The 21,726-nt window shown below is 37.6% G+C and overlaps 1 protein-coding gene across 6 annotated transcripts in view; it reads left to right on the top strand.

Moving 5' to 3' along the window:
* PAM (peptidylglycine alpha-amidating monooxygenase) overlaps positions 1-21,726 on the top strand; it is a 123,744-nt gene that overhangs the window by 10,360 nt on the left and 91,658 nt on the right. The window contains exon 2 of one of the 6 annotated variants that reach the window (XM_083883400.1): positions 5,005-5,083. The exons of 4 other annotated variants lie outside the window; for them this stretch is intronic. The gene's annotated coding sequence lies outside the window, so the exon portion shown is untranslated. Of the gene's footprint in view, positions 1-5,000; positions 5,084-21,726 lie in introns of all 6 variants that reach the window. One more of the 6 variants, XM_083883401.1, reaches the window with a different exon arrangement.

Raw genomic sequence — 21,726 nt, 5'->3', positions numbered from 1 at the left:
ATGTGGCCTGGAACCACCTAGTGCTCTATCTTTCCTTAGGGCTGTTGTGGCAGTTTTTCTTGCTTCTGTTATTTGCAGGTATTCTTAAAAGACATTTTGAATGGTCTCTCTGGTGCAAGGATTGCATCTTATTTTGTCCTCATTTGTAGACGGCCAATATCCCTGCATGACTTGATTTCTTAGGAGAGTCCACTCAACTAACACATCCTTACTAGTGTTTTTTGCACAAATATATATAGTAGGTAACTAATCAGCAATAGCATTGTGTTCCTGCAGTAGATCACCATGATTTGCAGTATAGGCTACATGTCTCTCACAGCTAAGTAAGCAATGCTTTTGTACACCAAACCCTTGTGAGGTTTACTGTGTATCATCCAGTCACCTGCTTGTCATTTCCTAGACCACAGTGTGAAACCTTTGTATACTTCCTGAGAGTTAGAAAAAAGACTTCTGAAGCTGATTGTTCTTTTGGCACCATAGATACAGCCATTAATTTAACATATTGCTTGCTCCTCCTTTTCCTTGATAGGTTAGGAGGGTTTGCTCAGCCATTTCAGAGGATGTTGCTTTCCACTGCAGTTTTTCTTTCATATTTCTTCATGTCTGATCAGTGAAACACCCATTCTCCTCTTGGGTTAATTGGTGGGAACTGCTGTGCCCAAAGTAGAGGCATGCTGTTGTTAGCTTGGATAATTTGTCCTATTTTCTCCTGTAAGACACCTACTTTGTTTTGGCTGGGAGATGTAAGCTTAGAAATGCACTGTTTCCACTTGACCCCTTTTTCCCCCCCTCCCTTATTACATTATATAATGATTTTCATATCTGGGCCAAATATGGTGTAAGTTGCCTCTGAAACCATCACAGACCAAGAATTTTCTGTGTTTCTACTTTGCATTTCTGCTGTATAAGTATGATTTGTTCAGCTGATTTGGGCAACATTCTGTAAAGTGCCTGCCAAATTATTCTTCCAAATTTTACTCCTGCAGCAGTTCTCTGAATTTTCTTGTGGTTCATTTCCCAGCCATGATTTTACATTGCTTCAGTGACATTGCTCAGTGCTTTTCCCACTTCTTATTCAGTGATGTGGGTAACATCATCCCCCTAACAGAGTGATTTACAGTGTGGGGAAGTATTGCGATCTTCCAAATACTGGGCTGCCAGTTGTGGGTCTGTGCAGATACCTTGGTGGCAGTACTGTGGGGGTGTGTTGCTGATCCTGACATGAATGCATGGATTGCTGCTCTGGCTCATTAGCAGGTGGAATTCCAAAGAAAGTCTTCACTGCATCCCATGTCACAGCTTTGGATACAGCTCACTGGCTGAGAGCGCTTGGACACTTCAGCTCTGTGCAGGGCGGCCTTGTTTAGCAGTCAGTAGCCAGCCGTCATTCTCTGGGAGCAGCCAGGCATCCTCACTATTTAGATGGGGCTGCTGGAGTGGAGAACAGGTTATCTGACTCCAGCCTCTGACAGCTGTAAGGATCTGGATCATCTTTAGGTAGCCTCTAACTAGCCTGTATCATTTCAATGCAATCTGTTTTGAGGAAGTTTCCAAATCTGCAGGATTAGTAACAACTTTTCTCACAGTGATAGCCAGAACTCCAGAACAGTATGTTATCTTGAAAGCTTTTCTGGCCATCAGGTCACACCCTGTAATGTATTCATGTACTTAAGCTACCTGCCCTTTTTCCAGAAAAGATGAGTAGGAACCCAGCTGTAATAGCAAAGAAGTATAACAAATTCCTACCTTCTCCCCTTTCCTGTCTCTCCAAGTGATTAATTGTAATTAGTTTATTTATTAGATATAGGGATGGGACCCTGTGAAGTACAGTGACCTCAGGCTTATAACCATCAGAACCATCACCCACTGGCAGATATGAATGCTGCAGTGTACTGCGAACACAGTACAAGGTTTGTTAACTTTCTGTGAGATTTCACCTTTGTGGGGAAGACCCAGATCTAGTATGTGAGCTACAAGATGAGAGTAGGGAATGGTTCGGATACACCAGGAGTGCTCTTTTCCCACTGAATAGGGAAGCAGTAGGTATATTCAGTGTTTCTACTGTCCCGATTTGGTTTTGTGTATTTATCTATTTTTGTCTTTTTCATGTTTATTTTTTTTCATAAATAAAGGATGGTTTCTTGTCAATTTTGTGTTTAGAGATTCTGGAATGGAGCAAAACTTGAAGCATTTCCTTTTGTGTAACTGTTTTCTGTTACAGAGGATACATCTACAAGAGTGTTCACAATATATCTTCCTCTGTCAAGAAAGTAGGGATGTATCTTTCATGCTAGCCATCTGCATGCAGCACAGATTGGCATGAGGCATATTGGCAGATACTTTTGCAGGAGTGACCTGTACTGAGGAGTTTGATACCTGCTTTTATCCTCCCATGGGATACCGAGTGCACAGTGCTTCTTTATAACTGCTTTTGTGTGGTGTGATCTCTTTCACCTTCAAAAGAAATTGAGTTGAACAAAGCAAATAGCTACCCAGTCTTCTGCTTTGCTTGTGGTGAAAGAAGAAAAAATTATTCATATATACTTTTAGACATCCATTACGGTTTTTATGTGGTCTTCAAAAGAATCTCAGATTTGGAGGTTGTTCTTCTAACAGTATTCTGTGCCTGATACTTGGCCTTGTATTCCTAAGGATGTGTGAGGATGATGCAGATAGACAATTCAATCCTACATTATCTCTATTACTAGATTGATTTGTGTACTTTAGTTTCTGTCACGATACATATCAGTGGAAATTGTGGGCGTGTGTATTGAATTGGTAATCAATTCAGTCCTTCCACTTGCCTTACCTGGCTTTAGAGTCTAATCAGCCTGGAAACAAAATACTTAGTCTCTTTATTTTATTTTTTGATAGGCATCAAAGCTAGCAAGGTGTTAGAGAATTGGTATTTTTTTTTTTTGGCCACCTACAAAATTCTTACCTACTTGTTGGATATACTTCTATTGTGATAGCCAGGTGGGTCTTGTGTGTGCACTCTAGTAATTATTCATTTTGATATTGTGTTTATTTACCATCTTTTTGCCTGCTGAAAAATGTATTTCATAGTGAGCTAATGTAGCAAGAGGTAGTCTGTTCAGTTGATTACTTGTGACTATTTCTTGCAGTAGCTGCTGGATCAGGAATTAGTTGTAAGCATGAAGCAATTTGTTTTGGAAAACTTGGTTTGATCTGGCATAGTTTCTCTCCAATGTCTGTGCTTATTCTTACACCACTGCTTGATCATGGGAGAGGATCTTTGCTCTATGAAATGATTGCTTCTTGGGTCTTCCCCAAGTGGCTTTTATTAAGGTTTGTCCCTGTCCTGTTCTTGCTGCTTAGGAGTAAATAATTAGTTTCCAGCAGCAGTTCTTTCACTTTTTACACAATGAAGTGGTAGAAAACTTGCTAGTATTCTCAGTGGATTCATTATGTGAATGTTTTATTCTGTTTTGCAACCTTAAGCTTCTGGAACGCAACTAAAACGTTAACTTTTTTTAATTTATTACTTCCCCTTCAAGTGTCTCAATATAAATAAATTGTAACTAATCTTTATAACTAATCTTTGGTTATAATCTCATACTTTAAAGGACCTTTTCTTTGTACTGCTGTTGCTGTAGAATTTGTGAGCTGCACAACACTTCAAGATGAGCCTATAATTGTAGAGTTAGAGTGCAGTGTAGTTGGGAGATCTGGTGGCATGTTATGAGCAGGATTGTCATCCAGATTGTGTGAACTTTCTGTAAGTTGGCATAGGATTTAAATGAGTATCAGTGCTTTAAATGAAGCATGTCTCATGAGAACTGTGTCACTCATTCTCTAAGTTCTGTTCAGAATGTCTTCTATTACCGTAGTTAAACCTTCATATTCTGCTAAAAGATTTAGGTTTTTCTTTGCTACTCTTTTCATATTTCAGAATAGTTGCTTCTCTAGCTAGTTTTGCTGTTGTCTTTGTCACATGTTTTCCTGTCCCCCTCACTTGTTGGTTTGATTTGTTTTTCAAATGGTCTTGCTCTAGATCCAGAAATCTGACTATGTAGGAAATGGATCTAACAGGCGTGGAATAGTATCTCTTCTGTTTAGGGAAGTCAATTTTCTTTGAAGTACTTCCTTTATTGCCATCTCTGATACTTAAATTGCATAAAATGAAACTTGGAAAAAAATATATTACCAGTGTGAGCAGCACTGGTCTTAAAGCTCTTAGATAAAGTGGAATAAAACCTGAGCTTAGTGTAACGATAGTAACAAAAGTGCTCTCAAGCCAGTATTGCTGCTTAGATAACTTTGAAAAGCTGCACTGGGGCTTTTCCGGTTGCCACATCACAGCCCAGAGGGAGGAATGATTGTGTTAGGATGGTTCCTCTCTGTGAACTTCCAGTGTTCTGTACCAAACCTACTGTTAGGGCCTAACAGTGAATCAGGAGTATCTGACCTTGGCCAAGCATGTTCCCTTGATTTGACTGCTTCTGGAAGATGCAAACATCTAGGTCCTGAACTTGAAAACAGAAAGGATTAATGATGTAATTAATATCAAACCCAGCTATATTTGTTTGCATAAATACAGTTTCCTGTCTTTTTTGGGTCATTCGCAGGTTTTGCTGCTACAAATGGTGTTCTCAATACTTAGTTACCCTGTTCTCTATAATCTCTTCTATTGAAATTCTGTTCTGTCTACCCATTTAGTGGATATTTGTGCACAATACATTTATGAAATAGACTGTTAGATGTGAGTGCTTTTTGAAGAATCTGGGTTCACTGAAATATGATATGAAAGTTTTTCAGAGTTCATGTTTCTTGGTACGTTGGCAGTTTCGGGTATAAGATACCATCTGTAGTTACTAAAGTTTGTTGGTAATCTTGACAAATGCATGAGCTAGTTGGGTTTTTTTTTTGTTTTGTTTTGTTTTGTTTTTTTTTTTATTTCTTAAAACCAAAAAGACTTTCAATGCAGGCTGTATTTTTCTCAAAGTCACTCCCATTAATTTCTCTCTCCCTTGCTCTAGTCAGGTAGTCTCCAACTTGAAATTTGTGAATTTCTTCTCTACAATTGCAAAGAAGCTGGGAGAGGGAGGAAACTAAAGGAAAGGTAACTTTATTCTTTGTGGCTTTTATTTCAGATAACTGGATCTATCACTTGACCTTGTCTTGTCAAAACCTTTTATGTCCATGCAGAGAAGGAGTGCTATTTTGACAATACTCCCCACAAGTATTAGAATGTTAGAGCTGTTATTTTTGGTGCTTGTAGTCTTATTGATTCCTTTTATTTTTTCTGTCAGTCACATTTATAATAGTTGCTTATTAAAAAATAATATACTGAAGGGTAATCTTACATGTTTCCCACATTTCTGAGAGTGTTTTGGTTTTCCTCCTTTTTTTTTTATTTCTACATTTCATTTTTTAAAAATTTTAAAAGTAACTCTCAGCTTCCTTAGTTATGCCTTCAAAATATGCATTAAAATAGTTTTTTATCTGTTTTTTGGTTTTATGAATTAGGTTTTCTGTAGGTTTTGGGTTTTTGTATTTCTGTATTTAATGGTTCAATAGTTTGTTGCTTCCTCTAAATTTTATTTACTTCCGTCATGTGGTATTTCTTTTCTTGAGGAATGAGTTGGAGAAATCAACATGGAGTTATTGTTCCATTGAATTCAAAAGGCCACTGTTGAAAACTGCACCTGAACTTTTGAATTTTTGTTACTAGATTTTTTTCAGGAGCAAACATTTCCAAAGAATGGAACATATTTTCTAATAGTATGTTATAGTCATTCTGTTGGTCAGTGCTAAGAACCTGTACATTCACAACAGGGCTCAGTCTTCTAGTTATCGTGGTTATCATTAAGCAATAAATCTTTTCTTTGATTGATGTTCAAATCAGGAAGATCAGCATTTGTGCTTTATTTCATCTTTTCATCCCTGTCAAGACAACTTGACCTACATAGAACCTGCAGTTGTTTGCTTAGGAAGAATTTCTGAGTTATTGTATGTATGTATACATTATTTGAATATATAACCTATTTTTAATTATAATAATGTATATTCATTTATTAATAATGAACTGATGCTTTAGACCAGGTGCTTTTTGAGGTAAGATCTTTGTCAAGTGTTATATCTGGTTATTACTTCTCTTTGAAGTTGTGGATGTTATTTTTTTTTGTGTTTGTTTTTTAATGAATGGATATTGGTTGTCAAGGGCAGCAATTATCACTTGCTGACTGTGTTCTGCACTGCAAGTTGAAATTTCAGTTGCGGCTGGGTTGGCATAATCATATCTAAAGGTGACTTGCCTTGTTTCATTACTTATTGCGCTACTACTTTGATGAAATCAGAGTCTGAACAGTTGTGTCAATCACTGACTGAGTATGGCCTGTTTATTTTGAAATCTTCACGGGATATGGTATGGGCTGGGCTTGGCTGGCCTTACCAGATTCCCACTCAGTTGCTCTTTCCCTCTCTCTCCTCAACAGGCTGAGCTTAGAAAGTAGAGGTGGAACAGCTCAAGGTAAATAAAGACTGGGAGATCATTCATCAGATACCATCATGAGCAAAGAGATTGACTTGAGAAAAATTAATTTTATTGCAAATTGAAAATACAGAAAATGGGCTCTCAGAGGGCTGCAGCTTTCTTTAGGGCATTTCCAGCTGCTTTGACGTAGAGTCTTTCATGGGTTGCAAGGTTGGTATCTGCTTCAACAAGGGGCATTTCAGGCACTGCAGGCCCTGCTTCTTGAAGCACCTCTTCCTCTCATCACTCTTGATGGTGTCTGCAGGGTTGTCCCTTGCTTGTGGCTTTTACACTCTGCTGTGCAACACTTTGACATTTCATAAGTGTACTTTCCCAGAAGTACCATCTTCCTGGCTGAGTGTCTCAGTCCCCTGCTCTGGTGATGTGATACCACATGTTCTTGGCACATTCTCTCCTCACAGAAGCCACCCTGCAGGCATCTCACTGCTAGTACTTGGGCATGTAAACCAAATAAAATTACCAATAAAAAATCAAAACTTGATGTTTAAGATAATACAACTAATTCCAGGGGCGCTCATGTGTGTATAGTCCTGTGGGACAAGTTACATAGAAATAGTTAGTGTTTTCTCATTGTATTGTTTGCACATACATCTTTTCCAATTCAAAATATCTAGTGACAGATAAAATAACTATTAGTTTTGTTTGCAGAGTCACAGAACAGTCAAGGTTGGCAGGGACCTCTGGAGCTTACTGTGTACACCCACCTTGATGGAGCAGAATCACCTAAAGCAGGTAGCCCAGGACTATGTCCAGATGGATTTTGAAAATCTCCCAAGTTAGATTCTCAGCAACGTCACTGGGCTCCTACTCAGCCTCACAGAGGATTCCCTCAGTCCTCGTTCACCTTTCCTAGGTGCCATGAATGATCAAAGATAATGAAGAGCAGCAGTTGTGAGTGTGTCCCATCAGGACCCAGGGGCTTATGTATGTCCAGCTGGGTTAGGTATTTCCTGACATTATCAAAGGTCCTTGCTCTAGACTTACCCTGGATGTGATAATGTTGTGATGTTTAGTATGACATTTTCTAGCATATAAGGAGACCAAGAAATTGATTCAAGTAAGGTTCCTTATATGCCTCTACATGCATATAAAGTACTTTATGCAGTAATTCAATGGAGTTGTTTTGTTTCAGTGGTGGTCATTGCTGCTGTTGACAGTTTGAGGTCTTGCTCTGGGCTAGCTTTTGTCTAACATGTGAGAGAAAACATCTGCAGTCAGCTGTCTGCCTTGAAGCACTGTTTTCTGTGTCAGTTTAGTGTTTATATATAAGCATGGAATATGTTTTTAATGAAATTTTAATAATATTGTGATATTTCAGCCAAGGATTATCACTGTATGTAGGTTGTGTTGCTGTATTTAAAAGACATGGATATACTAGAAGGGTGTTTTAATAGATTTGTGTGCAGATAAGCACAAAGGTGATTTGTGTGAGGGTCAGTTAATGTCCTGCTTCTCTTAGCATCTAGCTCTTTCTTTCCAATATACTATAAAGAAAATACCTTCTCTGTAGCAATGATGGAACAAAGACACAGACCCCTTTGTGCATGCAAAGGAAATCACTTTATTTTACAAAGCACTCCTCTTTTATACCTTCAGCTTTCACCAGGCATAACCAAATTTAACAGAAGAAGGGCACCCATTGGCTGGCCCAGCTGTAGCCTGCTGTCCATGTGTAGCTGTCTCTCATCTCCCAGCCAGCCTTTAACTATTCCAGGCTGCAGCTGGAACAGTTAGCCCTCCTACAGGGCTTTCTGGTAAATGTAAGTTTTATTAACTATAACAATTATAACCCCATATCCTACATTTCTCTGCTTCTGTTTACTTTTTTTTTTTTCTGCACACTGATGAAGCAAGCTCCATTTAAATAATAAATCCCCATCAAAAGCAGTTTTCTGCAGTTTTCCATGTTTTTTACTCCTTCAAAAATTTATCAATGTTTGTCTTTGTACCTACATAGGTTTATTATGTATAAGGCAAAGAAATCAGTAACAAAAACATAATGCAGTGGCATTGGTTCTATTTTTATATCCATGCTGTCTTGTTTATATGTGAAACTTTATTTGAGAAAATACTACAACTTTGTGTTGCTCTTGATTGCAGAGACCATTACTCTAACTTCCGTTTCACTATCAATGGTGCAAATCCTTTGTTTCAGTTGACTAAATCAAGCATGTCTCTTGTCTTATAAGTAATTTGGCCATTTTGAGTCATCTTCAAATAAAAATAAAGCTTTCACCATAAACTGTATTTGCTCACCTATAGGACCAGAATCAAAACATAACCAGGAGTGTAAGTTGCTCCTTTCGCTGTGAAGTCTGTCTCAGCTGAGCTAAATTAGTAAATGTGTCTTGCCTTGCTCAGCTTGCCTACCAGTTGTTCTGCAAGGCATTCACATGTTCTAATTAAATATTAAGGATTCCATGATCAAAAATGACCTTTATATTTCTCTGTAGAGGCTAGAGAGGAGCTGCTGGAAGATAGAAATAACGCACTTCATCTGTAAAACACCTAGCTTGGAGATGTGCTAGTTGTGAATCTGTAAATCACTTCAGAATGAAAACTAGGTCCAATATTCTAATCCTTCTTACCTGTCCTCTGTCAGACATTTTGCAGTTATAGTAGAGAGACTGTAGCCAGATGTCAAGTTCTCTCATTTTCTTTTCATTTAGGGGTTGCTTGTCTGGAAAGGTAACTCACAAAAGGCCACTGTCCCACACTTCATCTTGCAGTGGTAGAGTTTGAGGCTGGGAACATTAATGGGAAGTAATATACTCTTGTGCCGTAAGCAGGTTGAGGTATTTTCCAGTGCCTAGCTTTTTTTTAATAGCAAAATGAGGTGATTATAAAAAAGCCCTTCAGATACTTTTCTGATTCCAGAATTAGTTAGGTATGGATGTGTCCCTGAGACCTCTGAGATTTGGAAGCAGTGTAAACTGAACATACTCTTTGGGATGAAAGTGTTAAAGTTACTGCAGTGGAGTAGAGTGAGGAATTTTGAAGTGTGGGTATTTGGTTCTCTGAAGCATTTAGCTGACCTTTGATGCACTTTTAGTCAGCCCTCAAATCAGTGAAGCAGTAAAGAGATGGTGGCTTTTAATGACTGAGGGCCAATCCTATTTTAGGGCAAAGCAGGAAATTTTCCTGTCAGATTTTTATAGAAAGCTCTGTTAACTATTCCATTGGCAGAGCTGCAGAAGGCATTTGGTCACTGAGCATGCATAAAATTAAGGTGGTGGAAGAAGGTTAGTATCTGTTTCTTTTTCAGTCTCTGTGAGGAACAGTTGGGCAGAGCATGACTAAAAGTTTTAGATGATGCAAAGTTGAGATTTACTTTGAAATTTTTGCTTGAAATACAGAAATGTGAAATGAAATGAAGTTTGAACAACAAAGACAGCAGTCTCAGAGCCTCATTTTTTGTTCTCAAATGGTGATGTGTACTGTTCCACCTCTACAAAGATATCTTATATTTGCAATTAAAAATGCCTCTTGTGTGCACTGAGAGTCCTTTTAAAGAAATGTATCAGAGTTATTAGAAGTCTTGTTTTCTACAAAAAAAACGTTTTGTGTGTTTCAAATATCCTGCTTGGGATCCATGTTACAGGGACATACTGCATATGGGTATCAGGATTCAGTGTTACCTGTAGACCTTAATTTCCAGAGCTGTATTTGAAGTGTAGAAAAGACCTACAGAGCAATTAGATTTTTCCAAATGTGAACATATCAGTACAAGTGCCTAGGTACAATTTGTTAGTAGTTTATGCTGTATCTATTTTAGAAGTAAAGTCCTGTCTCTTTCTGGTGTTCATTTTTGTAGTTTATATTTGTTTTGCATAAAGCACGTTTGCTCAGGCAGGAGATGTTCTTTAAGAAGGCTAATTAAGGGAATGCATAGACTTAGAGAAATAGGATGTATTCCAGGCCTTTAAGGGGAAAAGGTTTGTGTGGCTGAGACAAACAAGGTGGCCTGTTGAGAACAGCAGTTGTGCTGCTGCTTTGTTCCCCACCCCCTCCCTTTCCCTGAAGAGATTGATGGCAGTCATAGTTGTTCCAGCAGTTTGTGCACAGTGGTCCCCTCCTCCAGCATGGCAACATCAGCAAACGTGTTTATTGTGAAGATATGTGCAGGAATAACCAATGTCTGTAAAAAGGAAGTCATGGTAGCATTCTGCTATTAACACTGTTTCTGTGAAAGCCTTCTAAGACTGCCCAGTCCAAATGTTTGCAGTGGAACTGGTGTTAAGTAAGAGCCAGATCTGCAGAGACTTGATAGTAGAACCACATGAAGTAATTAAAATACTTCTCTTTATGCAATTTCTATATATTATTGCACAATTCTGAATTATTTATATGTGTGTGTTTGCTTGTTATGACTAAGTTGAGAAACCAGTGCTTTAGAGTAAGGAGTTGATGCTGGAGCATCAACTGGAGCATCAACTCCTTTTTGCCACTGGTGTTGATTGTGATAAGAACTATAGCTCTGTTTTGGCAACGTGTCACTATAGAAAATTAGAGAAATCTCTCATTTAGTTGCATGTCTACATATATGAAATAAAACACAATGAATCTCCTAATTAAAAATATTTTCTAATTTAACTTGGTATTTGTTATCCCTTACATTCCATCATTCTAATAGTATGGAGGTTTATGTGTAATAGTAATTCAGTATTTCCTGTTTTGACAAAAAAGAATCTATTTATTTTATTATTATTATTTTCAGCAATATTTTAACCATGAGTTAAATGGTGTAGACCATTACTGCCTTAAAGAGCATATGCCCAGATTTCAATATGGAGGGGAGATTTTATAGAAACTCATAGGATTGTTTAATGGTTTGGGTTGGAAGGATCTTATCACCTTGTTTGAACTCCTGTGCAATGGACAGGGACATGTACTACTAGGCCAGGTTGCTCAGAGCCTTATACAACCTGTCCTGGAACACTTCTCAGGATTGGGCATCCATGCTGTCTCTGGACAACCTGTGCCAGTGCCTTACCACCTTCATATCTTATCTAAACATTATTATATGTTATCTAAACATACTCTGTTTCAGTTCAAAGCCATTTCTCCTTGTATTAACAGTACATGTCCTTCTAAAAAAATATCTTTCCAACTTTTTTGTAAACCCCTTTTAGGTACAGGAGGATGCTATAAGATCTCCCTGTAGTCTTCCCTGATCCAGACTGAATCAGCCTGAGAGGAGAGATGTTCCAGCCCTCAAATTACCTTCTTGAGTAGAGGAGGAGATTTGTGGAAGAGTGCCAGGAAATAGATTGAAATCTCTCTTAATAAAAGCAGGACTTCAGAATATGCTGTTGTGATTGCTTGAGCTACTCCTTGATTCTTTCTATTGCTGCAGAAATGAGAATCTTGAACGATTGTGAAGTGTTAGTATAATAGTCCTAGAAGTTTAGGCATAAGAGGAAACCATTACATGTGGCCTCAAAAACGATGTCAAGATGGTCCTTCTACATGCCATTGCATCGTTATTTGCAGTCCTATTCAGTGCTGACATCCTAAGCTTGTGCCTGTTTACAGACATACAATAATAAAATGACTGGTTATTGTGGGATTTTTTTTCCTCTTGAAACCAGACTTTATTCAGCTCAAAGAAATACTAAGAAGGAGGAAAAAATGTTATCTGTATGTTTGATCAGCCTCCAATACCCTTATCCCTACTTGATATCTAGCCTAAATTTGTTGGTTTTTCTGTAGCAATTGCAAGAGGGATGTTGTAGGCACAGACCCTGATGTATTAGCATTCCACACTAAGTTAAGTTACTGTTCGAGGACTGGACAAAGAAGCCTTTTCTTTTACCTAGTTTTTAAAGCAGTAATGTGAGTTAACTAGAGATGAACAGGAAGTTGTGGAATTGGCCCAGAGAAATACTTCTACCGGAGATTCTCATTGGAAAAAACTAAGATAGTCATTTAGCTACTAAATCAAAACAACTGAGGTGTTGGATTTATTTATTATTACATCCTCTTGAGAGGTTGGATGTAATTTACGAGATCTGCAGCTACTATCTGATCTTCCCCTCTTCCCCTTTTCAAAACAGGACGGAGACTGTGGGAAATGTATTTTGGAAAAATGTCAGTTTAAAGGCTCCGTGTGTCATCTAGCAATTTAAAATTGTGTGTGTTTTCATTTTCAGCCTTTGTAACTATGTTTTCCACTCAATAGTCAGAAGTTTAGTGCTTCAATTTTAGAACAAGTTTTTATATTTGGCTTCAGGCTGATGTGGGGGTTTTTTTCTTCCTTTTTATTTTTTTTTTAAGCTATCAACTTGGAAATTAATTTGAGGTGGTAAGCACCTTTATATCTCATATACCTTGGATTTAGAAGTTTCACTGTTCATACTGCTGTGGCTTTTCAACTTTTGGGCTTCCTAGCAGGAGCTACCTTGCTTGTAACATCAGTCCTCTAAAGGTGGAGCTGGAGGGACCAGAAAGGGTACAGTCTTCTGCTTTTGTTGAGCTGCAGTTTTCAGCTGCTGTTTTTCTCTGTACTTATGCATGGGTGAGTGCTGTTAGTGTCCATTGGAGGCATAATACTGGTCTCAACAGAGGATCAACATTGTTATGGCTTTCTGCATTGCTGCAGGTAGTGGGAACTTAACTGAGTTGTAACTTTGTGATAAAGGCAAGTCTCCAGCTGTTTTTTTCTTCTGTTCTTTCTCTGCCTTTCCCCTGAAGCGTCCATAGCGTTATATACATAAAGGTACTGAGGTGGAGGGCAATACACTATGCTCCTTAGATCAAAGGTTTTGAAACCGTGTATGTGCAGAAAATTTCCTGTGAAAAGTGGCGTATGTGTGAAGCATCTGAGAGAATTTGCACTTGTGCTTAAAAAGGGGGCCATGAAATGCGCTTTTTAAAAATAAGTGCAAAATTTGGTTGGCAAGACCAAGTGACATCTAGTTGTGAAAGTGGCTGGCCAAGTAGTGTTCTTAACCTATGCATTTGATGATCAGAACTCCCAACCTAACTGTGGAAAGCATAACTTCTTCGCAAGGGTTTGATTAATCTTAGAATTGAAACAATGACATTGATTTAAAAATCTGTATATGGTGGCCCTTCTAGATAGTCTAAACTGGGAGAATCCCAACTAACTGTAATTCTGACTGGATTGTTAGTCATATGGTTCTTCTTCAGTTTTGAGAAAACAAATATCTTCTGAGCTATTTGTGTACAAACTGAAGAGACAGTACTCCAGTTTTCTGGAAAACAGCCAAAATCATCTTACTCAGCTATCTTTGGGCCATATCACGTCACTGCTGGTAATATTTCCTGGAGTTTTGTCCTTCCGAAGCGATCTACTGACTAATAGTCATTGAAGTTGAAAGAGACATGATACCAGGGTAAAAACCTTGTTTCTCAGCATGTCAGTTTATATTACACCTGAGCTTTAGTATTAGCTGGACTTCAGGTTTTGTTGTGAACACTGTTTTAGCCCCTGGTGCTGAAGAGCATTCTACCCTTAAAACTCTGCTATGACTTGAAGAAGATAGTATCTAATATGATGGTGCAAATGCATGCAAATAGAGAAAATGGAAATGCTTATAAAATTACTACCTGACAGTATTGCTTCTTGACCTGTGACTCCTTGCAGATCTTGCAGATGTCAGAAGATTTCAATAATGGATTCAAGCTATGACACTTGTCATTTAAAAAGTCGCATCACAATTAGTAGAATCAGGATTCGGTGCAGGATTTTTTTTTCTGCGCAGTAGCGCATTCGCTGCCTCTGTGACAACCTTCATTTCTTTCTGAGCAAATGGAAACCTGGTAGCACAAGCCTCAGGAAGTTGTTAAAGCAATTAAAGGCTTCTCTCTCAGCACATTGCATGGTTACCATAGTATCCTTTGCCTCCAAGTCTTTACTGATGATGTCAGTATGCATACAGGGGCTGTTCACAGCATGTACGTGAAGATTATTCAGCCCTCACTAAAGATCATAAGCATCTCTCCGTACATTCTGTTATCCAGTGTTATTTTAGCAATTCATGAGACTGGAAGGTGAGTGACGTTTGCTTCATATTGAATAATTTTTATGTATCCTCACACTGAAGTTACAGTGTTGCTTTTTTTTTAGTTTGCTCTGTTGGATTGTTCACTGAATGCAAAAAGTGTGTTTTAGTTGAACCAATTACATAGATTAGTGTAATTTAAGTGTAATGACAAAGTCTAGGTAATTTTCATGAGTATAAAAAAAAAAGGGGGGAAGCAAAAATCCCTGAAGTAAAAAAAAAAAAATTACTTACTAAATACTTAAAAGGTTTTTAACAATTAAAATTTGCAGAGCTGTATTTTTAATCATAAGAAGGTTGTCCAAATTATGTAATGGGAGTATTACCTAAGAGAAAAACGTTCACTTTAAAAAAACTACTATTAAAACAAAACCTCAGCAATTAGCGCTCATCCCATATTTAATGAAGGGCTTTGATGTCACAGGAAATTATACATTAAGGTGGTATGTGTTGTACAAGTCCACCAATGTACCTCTCTTTCTCCCCTCCATGCATATACAGTATGCAAATAACTTTTCTTAACCTGTACCTGTTTTCTATTATTTGATCATAACATTCCTTGGCTTATTTAAACACTTAAGTCTGTTTTGGGGAAAGTGGTCCTCTATTGACATTCCTTAAGCAAAATGCTTAGTATACATGACTCATGACAGTTTTAAATACTATTCATTGCAATAGATGTGGTGCATTAGAAGAATAGGAAGAACAGTGACAATAATGTGCCTTTTGAGTATCTTTAATTCCTTTTGGACTGAGAATTTTTTTCCTTTCTAGTATGAAGATATATGTGCTCTTTTTTTCTCTCTCAACTGCCTAGCTATTAGTTTGGATATTAATATAGAAAATTATAATATTTTAGATAAACTGAAGAAATCAATCCTCCTTCTGATTCTGATACCTATTAACTTTGATATTTGACACTTTAAAAATAAAGTATGTTTATGTATTTAATGCAATTTTAATTGTTTACAGTGTCTTCCTTTATGGCTTTAGGAATTGTGTGTCTTTTCTGGTTTAGTTTAGGAGATTAAATTAGGATTGTTTTGTTGATTCTTTTTTGGTTGGTTGGTTTTCTGTTCCATTTTTTTGGTTGTTGGTTTTCAGTTCGGCATCTTAGGCACAATCAGCCAGTATATAATACATGTGTTTCTTTAAAAAGTGTCTGTCTAATGACATAGTAGTAGTAGTTTGGAGTCAGGAGCTTCTTTTTCGTGTTTATTAATGGGCTTGATTTGTTTTTCCTCACACCTAGTCTTTTGACTTGGTGTTCAGATTTCACATTCAAACAGTTCATAACAGAAACAGGGTTTCTGTTAGTTTTTCCTATATAATCCTGTTAGGTCATTTATAGGGGTGCATGTTTGGGTGCACTCTTGATATCTTCCATTATAGTGGTGTCATTAATCATTGCTGTGTTTTCTCCATTCTGAGCAGAAAACAAGCAGGATTACAGGAGGACTGAGGGGAAAGGATAAGGACTACTTGAAAGAAAGAAACATACTTTTTAAAAATAATACTGACCTATAGAAGGACACCATAGAATTAGTGACTTTCAAAAAGATGAAGAGAGAGATAGTTACTTTAAACATTGGCTGAAGGAGAAGTTCTTGAAGGAGAAAAAAAAAAAAAAGACTTGAATAGGATAAATTGGGAAGTCTTTCAGTTTATATTATCTAACAAGAGAAGAGATTAGAACATTATCTAAGGTAATGCTAACATTTTTTGAGGATGTTAAGTTAATTCAATGCTGAAAAGAATAGTTTGCTGGTGCTCTTCTCTCCCTACAGCAGTCATGGGGTGAGTTAGTTTAGTGGGTTAGTGCAACGGAAACCTAGTCTGTAACAAAACAAAGAGCTTTTCCACCAAATGGCAAGATGAACCTATTCCACTGGAATCTGTGGGGTCATAAAGTCTATCACAGTAGAGAAGACTGATTTAGTTGCCCTGCAGAGCATTAGTTCTGAGCATATTCTGTTCAATCAAGTTAGTCATAAGTACAGCAATACCTTAAATTGTGGTGGGTTTTTATGCAATTTGAAATCTCCCTGTTCAAAACAACTGTGAGAAAAAATAGCTGGTTGGCACATGAGATGTTGTGGTCAGTTTCTGCATATTTTCCCTGATATTTAGGGGAGTTAGTATTCAGATAGAAATCCTAGATAAATTTCTGACCTTGTTTGAGCAAGGAAATTGAGTTCAAGACCTGATGCTAGGAATATGCTGGTTTGCAATTAAGATGCCCTCCCCCTCTACCTCCCCCCTTGCCCTATGGCTGGTCATGTGTACAATTATACATATGTTTTGTGTGGGGATAAATGCTTAACCTCACCATGGCTGGATGTGGGGAGCTGAGACCACCTTGCCTGAGATCACCTTGTCTGTGTGATCTGGCCAGGTTTTCTTCCAGCACAAAGTTTTAAGCAGTTTTGCGTAGTTATATCTTTAATGCAAGGAGCTTGTCTTTGTTTGCACAGAAGTTAATTATAATGGAGGAAATGCATAGTCTTTCAGAATCAATAAAATGTACTCAATTGCATCCTATCTGTTCTGACATTGTTTGTTTACGTGCATATGGAATGGGGTGATGAAAGCTCTGTGGTTTGCCTGATATTTCAGTCAATAGGAGAAAAAATGTGCCTTAATCTTGCTAGAATTTGCTTACAGAAAAGTACCTAATATTTTTGTTCTGACAAAATGTAATTACCAGTAGATAAGCATTCATGTATTTCTTTAAGATTGGATAATTTAATCAGGAGTGTAAAAAATGTAGAAAACTCCATGCGCAATTATGCAACAGCTATGCCTTTTTTGTCTGTTTTCCCCCCCACATTATTCCAAAAATCATGCTTCAGCTGTGCCCCTGAGATACAGTGTTTCCCCTCTGTAGCTGTATGAAAATAAAGAGCAATCTCCATTTTTTTCTGTTACTGTTTTGTTTTTTGGTTTTTTTTTCTGAGTGTTTTTCTTTTGTCTGGAACCATGTGCACATACTTGTTTAAATCTGTGTAATAATAATTATAAAACAGGCACAACTGGTAGACAGAAAGAACCATCCTTCTCCTGAATGGGATTTCCAGACTTCAAGGCTTTTATAAATACTTCCATTCCATATTGACTGGTAACTAGTGTGTTGATTTCCGAAATTATATTCTCCTGTTCTAAAAATACTGCCTTCTGGTGTTGGGATTATCGTCATATCCTGTGAATATGATAATTTTGTAGTGACAAGTGGCTTAGATGATCTTTAAAAGGAAAAAACTATGAAGGTAAATATACAACAAAAATAGTAGTGTACTAAGAAAAACGTTCTGGCATTCTCTAGAGCTTGCGTATAAACTGAATTGGCTGTTTTGTCTCTGCCATGTTTATATGCAACATCTAATTCTGGAGAATTTTTTAAAAAACAAGAGAATCCTTTGACAGTATTCAGTGTGTTCTACATGTGGGGGAAATAGGACTTCACTGATACTTTTTTTTCTTGGAATTTAATTTTGAGCTTCCTCATTTGTACATGCAAACGTGTATAGGTTCTGTTGTGTTTTTCAATCCCCCTATTCCATACTCCAAGTTTTAGGGGTTTTTTTATGTTATGGTGGGGTTTTTCCCTGAATAAAAGTCAAGATTTTGAAGCTACGTCATTTTTTTGTCTCCCTATTTTCAATCTTTTGAGTATTTAACGTAAGAATAGAAGCAGTGTTGTGCATCTAAAAGAGGCAAAAATTTATGATTCAATGAAGTAGTGTTGTTCCTAAGATACATCATGTGTTACCTCAGGCTGAAGGTGAGGGTTTGTCTTGTTGGTTTGGGGTTTCTTAACAGTGCTATTTTTATATTATTTTATATGCACTAGAATTAGTATTGAAGTAAATTATTTCAGTCGGAGGTGCTGCTGCAATCTTGGCTGAAAACAACTTATATCTCCTTCAGTGAAAGCGGCACCTTATACTGGGTGTGAATCCTATTTTCGCTTTTCTGGTTGTAGATCTGTAAGCTCTTTATGGTGGGAAAGGGTGGGAGGCAAAAGGGAACTTTGTCTAGAACTAAGCCAGTCCATCTCGAGTTCTACAGGAGTGAAAGTCTTGGACCTTCCTGCATGGTTTCAGGCTTTGACTTTTATTACTTGCTGAGACAGTCTAGAAGTGTTTGTCTTGTTTTAGTGTCAAGTGGTAGAACTAGGCTGGTGAATCTTGTTACTTGATGATATGTAAGGTGTCTCTGACCAACTTCTGTCCTTACAATACACGTGAAAGAAGCTTTAGTGCATGAGAATAACTGGATCCATCACTTGTGAAGAAATGTCAGACTGCTAAAAGAAAACAGAACTGTTACAACCACTGTACTATTTCTAGGGTATTTTTTCTTACTTATTTGTTTGCTTGTTACTTCTTTAACTAAAAAATTAACGTATTTTGAAGGTTGCAGTTTATTCCATACTTCTTTATTAGAGAAATCCCTTTAGAGAGGTAGTATGTATATTTAAAGGGAAGAAATGAGCAAGTTATTCAGAAAAGTACTGTTGAACTGCAGTGTTGCCACATTCTGGTGTTTAAAGAAGTCTATACAGCCCATCAGAAAGAATGTCACACCACAAATTTCCTTTAGGTTTTTCTAGAAAATCTAGATTAAATCTGAACCACTGAGAAGTACTCCACTGAATAGTATGCCATCCCTCCCTTTCTTTTTTGAAGAAACCTGCCTGGAAATGGTAATGCCTCAGGAGTTCCCTGGCTGACAACTCTTTGAGTTTAGCCTGACTGCCAGCTCAAGTAATCATTACACTACTGTAGAGTTTTTGGATATGGTTCAGTGAATGACCAGACTAGTGTGGAATGCTTTTTCTTAGGCTTTTACCCCATCCTGGAGATGAATTTACAAAAGAATCCTGGAACAATTAATCAGTTGCCTGAGTATGAATCAGTGCAGTTTTGCAAAACTGCTAAAAATAGTAGCTGTTTCCGTCTCTAAACTGACCAGATTCTTAAGGACCGATGGCTTTGCAGGGGAGATAAAAGGCTGATTCAGTTTCTTCTTTTGTGTGAGGGTCATCTGGCATTCTCAAAGAAAAACAGAGGAACAAACAGCTAAGCATGCCATCCATTCTATTAAAGGCACAAAAGAGAGAAAGACACTTGGTCCCTAACTTGTGATTTCAGGGAGTCTTGGAAAGAGGTCTGTGTGGTTTCATGTATGTTTGTTTCAAATAGCAAATTATGCATCCTGGGACAAAAGAGATGTAAGGCCATCGTGTTTGGGGCAATAAAAGAATTATAACCTGTTTCTTTCATCCTAAGAAGGGGATACTTGGCGCTTTTTTTGTTTTGTTTTGTTTAGGAAAAACTTGAGTTTGTTTTAATGCATTTTTTTTTTCAATTCATCGGGTTTTAAAAAAAGAAAAATCACAAAGCAATTCTGTTCTTGAGAGCTAATGAAGCTTTATAAACATATTCTCTTTCAATTAAAAGTAAGTATGAAAGTGTATGTTTTATTTTACTTGTTGGTTACAGTAGCTCACCCATTGATAAAAGTTACCTTGTAAAAACTACATGCGGTAAGTATTGTATTTCTGTTTGTAACTAAAATGAGATATTGTACCTGGGAAATACTCCACCTGACATTCAGCCCCAGGGTAAGATTTTTGCAGTGTCCTATTTAATTATGGTCTATACTTTCTCTGGTGAGCTTTGAGGTGAGCATGACTTCACAAGAACTGGTGTGACAATTTGTTGCAAGCAGTGTTTTGGTATGGTTGGGCTTGATTTTAACTTTTGATGTGATTACAAGAGGCCTTGCATGAACCTGTGCTTTGGTTCCCACTCTAGTGGATTAGCTACTGCCTTATATCGTGGAAGCACTAGGAATAGATTTCCATGGAAGCACCTTGAATTAATCTCTTACGATATATCTTAATTACGTACAGGGTACACGTGATACCCACATTCATAGAGAAGTATATAAAGAGTTAGTTTTTGTAAGTGTTTGTACTCTTCATCCTTGGTGATCTTTAGGAATGGATTTACATTATCAAGTTTTTGTTAGCCTTGTTTATGTGTCAGAGCTCGGTAATAAGTGTGCTTTACTCTTCAAGTGTGATTGAATATTGTGCAGGTCTTTGTTATGTTTAACGGATGTGGGTTGCATCTTATCTTTCACTGTTTCATCAGGTTTATGTGTCACAAGAGAGTATGAGCTTCTTTGTTAATGCAGCCTTAAAAGCTTTATTGGTGGGTTTTAGAGAAGAATGCTTCAAAAAGGAAGATAAATACCCAAGTAGAATATTATTTTTTGCATTTGATTGTAAACTGTAAGCTTGCATTTTTATTTTATGAGTGAATGAGAGTTTCAGAAGGCATTTTCATCATCCCCTTTTACAGAGAACTATTTTTTTCAGGAAGCTGTTAAACTTTATCAGTATTTCAATATTTTTACCACTTCCTCTGTATGCAGTGCACTATGACTACCGTGGATAAGATAGTCTCCTTTAGTTAAAAGAGTTTTTATCTTTTAGTGTTACATAATTGTGGAGCCATTGGAAAGTATAGTGGATGGTTTTGCAATAGTAATTAAAACACAGATTAAGCTTGTAGGTGAAGTATATCTGAGTGGCTGTCAGTATTACTCGGTGCTGAGCATGAGCTAACAACCAGCTGTTCTGGTTTGGAAAGACAGGTGTCTGCTAAGGAAGGCAGGAGCCCCCCTGAAAATGGAAAATATAAATCCCCTCCTCCAAATTATAATTTTGAAATTAATGAGCTATCAGGCAAAGATATGGGACTAGGACTAACAGTTCTTTACTAGGAAAATTGAACTAAAAATGCAGTAGTAAAAAAAAAATACCACTGAAAGAGTCAGAATACAACCTGACACCCCGTTGATCAGGGTGTTGGTAGCAGTCCAATTAAATGGTGGCTGCAGTCCTCCTGGAGTGACACATGTGGTTCTGCTGGAGCAGAGATGATCCTGTAGAAGGGTGCAGTTTCCCTCTGAAGGTCCAGTGGTGATGTAGATGGAGCTGGGCTTCCTCTGGGAATATCTAGGTAGGAATGCTGGGCTCCTCTCCCTGGGTGGAGCATCTCACAGTGGGATGATGTAATTTTATCAGTCACTCAGTGAGACTCAGTGGCCCATTAACAGAAGATATCCCCTGGAGGGAGGGTGGGTCATGGATGAGGTAAAGAACACTGC

This window comes from Zosterops lateralis (assembly GCF_965231275.1).
Source record: "Zosterops lateralis genome assembly, chromosome: Z".
NCBI classification, from domain to species: Eukaryota; Metazoa; Chordata; class Aves; order Passeriformes; family Zosteropidae; genus Zosterops; species Zosterops lateralis.
Note: the sequence above shows the minus strand (reverse complement) of the source record. Positions and strands in the feature narration are given on the sequence as shown.